This window comes from Tiliqua scincoides, chromosome 9, assembly GCF_035046505.1.
Source record: "Tiliqua scincoides isolate rTilSci1 chromosome 9, rTilSci1.hap2, whole genome shotgun sequence".
NCBI lineage: Eukaryota > Metazoa > Chordata > Lepidosauria > Squamata > Scincidae > Tiliqua > Tiliqua scincoides.
The window spans coordinates 19,533,172-19,538,983 of NC_089829.1; the positions used below are offsets into that span (position 1 = coordinate 19,533,172).

Genomic DNA, 5,812 nt, shown 5'->3' on the forward strand with positions numbered 1-5,812 from the left:
CCACCGTGGGCTGGCACACATCTCTGCGCCAGGCCAGCCAACTCTCGAGGAAGCACAAAGGTGCCTTATGGCATGTTTGCGAACCTCATGGGCTAGTGCAAGGGACTTTGCACCAGCCTAGGGCAAGTTAGGATTGCGCCCTAAGTTAGTAAGTGCTGGAAGCGCTCCCCACTGGCATCCATGCACCGCAGACATGCACCAACGTGCATGCTGGCATGGTCCCACGCATCTCTTCAGTGGCTTCCCTTAGGTGTTCAAGGGTTGCAGGTTTTCTACACTGAAGGATGTATGAATTAGAGCTCATTAAAATGTGTGCACCTTTTGAGACACCCTGTATTTCTTCATATACTTGATTTGCCTATATTTGGAAGTTGATACTTGAACTGCATCCGATAGCTGACACACAGCGCTTTCTACTTTTGACAGCTGACATCTTTTGATAAGATTTCACGTTTGACGCCTGCCAGAACCATCAAGATATATCAACAAGTGTAAAGCACTCTCATTTCAGACACCGAAGTCAAGTTTCAGATACAAAACAAGACATCTGGTAATTTCAAATGAAGGAGCTGGGGGGACTGTAGGAGGAAAGCGGCTTACAGAGAAAGAATGGCACAGCCCCCTTCCAACCTGTTACTTCTCTGCTGCAAATCACGCTTCTTGCATTCTCTACACTAGAGTAGTGGTGCCCCAAATCCTATGGCCATAAATAGCATCAACGTATAGTTTCACTCAAAGATAAAAGGATGGAGGTAAAGAAATGGTACCCTCTATGAAAGCTGGTTCTTAAAGTGATTTTACTATTATTAATTTATTAGCTGTCTTATCAAGCACTGAAAGATGTGAGAGAAATTGGATGGATGGGTGGATGGACGGACAGACAGACAAAGTCTGGAGAAAGATGATGTTTTACAGAAAGGTTTGAAGCTTTCCATGTGGAATTTCTGAACAAGTCTTTTAAAATGTTGTTTTTAACTAGGGCAGAGTCAAACAAAGAGTTGCTTTTCATCTGCTGCGATAAAATGTCATCCCTTTCAGTGGTTTCTTTTTGAAGAGGAGCTGCAAAAACAGGACAAAAATGATGTCTGAATTAACTTTGTGATAGCCACACATGACCACATTTGATTGGCAGCTTCTCCAATCCCGCCCCCGCCTCACCTAGTTTGTGTTTGTTCTTCAGGAGAGGTGAAATTGTTTTCCTGCCCTTTCTCTGAACAGGATTTGTAATGTTATATATCCAAATCCGATTGGCTCGACTGTGTGGTGACATCATCAGAGTCATCATTACATGACCCTTGATTAACTGGGATCACTTGGGGTACAGAGAAAACAGGAAAATTCTGGCATCAAAGCAGCAGGGCAAGTGAACAGCAATTGCAAAAAGCCAGGGGAGGGGAGGGGGAAGGAGGTACTGTTAAGGGTGTTTGAAGAAACAAGCTGGACAATTCCCCCTATCGGGGGCATGCACCAGACCCATCTCTGAGCCTAAAATGATAATATGAAGTAGAAAGGCATATGGAATAAACTGGATGTGAGAGACGGGGCGGATCCAAGGGGAGAGTCATGGGTGCGTGCCCCCCCCAAACTGTCTGCCAGCAGGAAAGGGAGCCCGCCAGGTTGGGGAGCAAGATTGGGCACCAGGGGAATGCCCACTGGGCAGGCACTGGCAAGATTGGCTGCAATGGGAGCCCAGGTCTATCCACCCAGCCAACCTTGGCCATGGAAGCCATCAAGTTCAACCCAGAGCCCAGGTCTACTCACATGGCTGACCTGGGCTCTGGAGTTGATAGTGCTCCGCCCCATGTAGAGGACATCTACAGTACAGAAGGAATTATACGACTCTATCAAATGCATTTTACTGCATTTAATTGAAGACGTGACTTTTTAATGACTTCCTACCCAGCCATACAAAATATCAGGAATAAAATGGTGACATTGATGGTTTCCTGTCCAAAGGAAATCATGTTCCTTAAGCCTCTTGCTTTCTGAACCTTTTCTCTAAAACGTAAGCTAATAATCATGACATTGCAGCATCCTCCACTGGTAGTTATCCTGTATATCTCCATTGAAATGGGAGGGGGGAGCAAGAGCTCTTGCACAGTTCCCATTGATTTCAGAGCTGGTGTATACAGGAGAACTTCCCGGTAGATGATGCCCTTGGGGCAACCTGCGAGAAAAGGGAAAAGGAAGGAATGTATTACATCTTTGACAACATGCTTTAAAATTTATTTGCAGCGTTGATAACAACAAGGTTGAGCGGTGCCCATAATATATTCCTAAGGACAGACTGGATAAACAATGACACTCTGAAGTGACATAGAAAACTGAGTGGTGTATGCAATATATATACATGGAGAAAAAGGATCTGATAGGATCAGCCCATCCATAAATTTTTTGCATGTTTTCATCTACAACGTGCTTACAGCATGACTGGAGGCATCAAAGAGAAACAGCCCATAGATGTTTGTGAAGATGCAGCAATTGTTTTAGCCATCAGGGACTGGAGAAAAGGCATACAGTTCATCTCCAGGATCACCATTTGCTCCATGGAAAGACAAACCATAAATAGGGATGTTTTCAACTTTTTTGCCCTTCTGCTGTCCCAGTGAACCCAGTCGTATTTCAATCGCCTGATAAATACCGGAAGCAAATTTGAGAAATGCCTATAAACCCTGAGAAAACACAAAGGTAGAGCTTTCATGCTTGATAGAGTATTTTGGAAATATCCCAAGAGTTGAAGGACTTGGGGTTCCTTTTCTTTAAAAACTTTGCAATAAAGTACAAGTGGTGCCTCGGCATCCACGGGGGTTCCGTTCCTAGAACCCTTGCGGATGCCAAAACCTGTGGATAATGAAAGGTCTTCTAAAGGCATTAAAACTTCTAGAAGTGATGCTTTAATGTCTTCCAAAGGCCTCAGAAGGTAGGGTCAAGGAGGCCATGCGCAGCCTCCCTGGTCCTCAGAACATCGGTTACGACTAGGGCACAGCTCTGGTCCCATTTGGAGGGTCCAGGTTGGGTCTCAACACAGGTCAGAGGACCTGCATTGAAGTCAAATTCACAGATATAAAATCCATGGACGACGGGGTCTGTTTAACCTGTATATCCATACTCATGCTCATGTTTCTGGTACTTTCATAAACTGAAAGTATTCGTATCTTAAGATTAGTATTTCCCAAATGTTTGATAGCCAAGGCATGCTTCCCCCTAACGCCAACCAGTTAAAACTGGGGACACATTTCACTCTTACACACAAAGAACTCACTTTCACATCTCCCTCCTCCCCTGTAGCCATCCCCCATGAAGAGCGCAACAACAAGAAAAAAAACACCACACATTAAATATCTTCAATTCAGTGATTGCTTCTCCTATCACTTCTTTCTACTTTGAAACGTATACTTCCTCTAAAGATCTAGCTCATTTCATCCCACAGCCTTGGAGAGAATTGCAATAGTTTGAAACAAATGAATAAGAATAGAAAAATGGAATTTAAAAATATCCCAGATAAATATAAAAGGTATATTGGAATGCTAGCCTATGCTTGTTTACTCAGATGTCCCACTGTGTTCCGTAGGAGTTCCTCCCAGATACGTCAGCCTAGGACTGTAGCCTTGACAATACAAGAACAATATACCGTTTCACAACATATGCCCCTAGGCAAATTTCTCAGTTTTCTCCTGCTGAGCCCGATGCTTCTTCCCGGCTAAGGACCTTCTAAAAAAAAGTTTCACATGCAGCACCCGAGTACTCCTGTTAATGACAGCATCACTCCTGTTGTAGAAGTCCCAGAGCCCCACCTCCCTTCAACTATACCCCTATCCTTACACCCACAGCCTTATGTAAGCATCTGTGAATGTTCACTAAGATGCAAAATAGGTTGTTTGCAAAAAGATACAGTTCAGCACTACCTTTTGTGCTCATACTGTGGTTCAGAACTTCCATCTCACCATAGACTTATGGGAAAATCCCATTCTTTCCCCACCTGACTTTACAGATGTTTGATTAACACAGCCGGGTCACTCCCAATGCAAGGTCAAAAATCTAGATCTGAGTATAGGCAATACAACTGCCAACCCCATCTGGGAAACTTGTTGCTGACCCCTATACAGTTGCATCCCTGGACTTGCTGAGTCCCCACAGAGGGTGGGGGTGATGTGATGATGCCGCATGTCACCCCACACCTCATCTTTATCAGCATGTCACCCTGGCATGTTGCAACACCCTCCACCTCTGGAATGGCTCCATGGTGGGAAGGCTCCCTGGTGCTCACTGCTCCTAACATTCATGCAGCAAACACAGCACACATCCCCACGGAGACTGTAGCAAATTGTGAAACTGCTGCAGGGAGTGGGGGGGGGGTCCTTGCTTTGCCCTTGCTGCACCACTGCCCCTATACAGGGGTGGTGCAACCCTGAATGCTACATGCTGCCATTTCAGGTCCACTGCCTCTGTGCTGTGAAAAAACCAAACCCCTTACCATGCTCCTTACACACTGCCATGAAACCTGGAAATTTCACAGCAGCATGCAAGGAGCACAATAGGGAGGGGGATGATTTGCTTCTCACTCACTAGAGCACCTTGCATTGGTAACAGGTTGGAAGAGGCAGTGGCAGCAGACTCAGGGAGAAAGGCGCTGTGAATCTGCCATCCCCTAAGACCCTTGACAATCTGCCACTGATACAACCCACATCAGGTGGCTGTGTGGATGGCCAGCAGTGCCACTGTATAAACATGGCACTGAGCTACAACAATTGCATGGACTACAATAAACTTTCCCAAGCAAACATTTCAGCTGTCCTCCCCTGAACATCTCAGCTATTTCTTCTTGGGGAAAAAACCCTTCTTTGAAATTCACTAGTTTGAATTTCAATACCAGCCCTACTTGGAACCAAGCTACCTCTTACCTGGGGTGAAGGGGCCATTCCAGTGAGGAACACCAAATCAGAGCAGTGCTCCCTCCAAATTTTCTTGAGAAGCAGAGCATTGGCTCTCATCAGGCCCTGCCAGGAGAAGATCATGGCTCACTTACACCCTGAGCTCTGCCAGAATACCATCTGCTTCCCCTGAGAGCTCTTCCAGTTCTGCCAAAGCCTGACTCGGACCTTCCTGTAAGTAGCTGAAAATCGTACTCTGAATCTATGATCAAGAACATGCTGCTGAGCAAACTCCAGCTAAAGGTCAGCACCCACCCGATCTGGGATGACAACTTGGCTGGAACAGTTTCTAGGTAAGTCATGTAGACTATGGATGGCAATCTTCAGTCTTGAAAGACTATGGTATAAACCTACAGCACCCGGTATTCCCAAGCGGTCTCCCATCCAAGTACTAACCAGGCCTGACCCTGCTTAGCTTCCAAGATCAGACACAATCAGGCATATGCAGGGTAACAGTTGCTGTCCTGCACAAGCCTGATCTTGTCTGATCTCAGAAGCTAAGCAGGGTCAGGCCTGGTTAGTACTTGGATGGGAGACCGCCTGGGAATACCGGGTGCTGTAGGTTTATACCATAGTCTTTTGAGACTGAAGGATGCCAACCATCTAGACTATAGGAGTCTCCAAACCATGGCCTAAGGGTCTGGCCTGCCTCAAGATTTTATTTGGGTCTTCTTTGGGCAGCAACCTGGGTCTTTTTTTGTCAAAGCATTTGCTAATGTTTGACATTTTTACTCATTATATATCATTCTTCAGTTTCGGCAAGGCATTATTTCTTTGTAATTGTCACATTTCTCTTTTACTCTGAATCATATCATGCCGATTACAAAAAAGTTCCAGGTAAAACTTACTCATTCATTTAAATTTCATTCTTTCATTTATAA

The 5,812-nt window shown here is 45.2% G+C and overlaps 1 pseudogene; it reads left to right on the forward strand.

The window, feature by feature from the left end:
- The first annotated feature begins 5,379 nt into the window (after window positions 1–5,379).
- Window positions 5,380–5,496, forward strand: LOC136660798 (5S ribosomal RNA; annotated as a pseudogene).
- The last annotated feature ends 316 nt before the right edge of the window (window positions 5,497–5,812 follow it).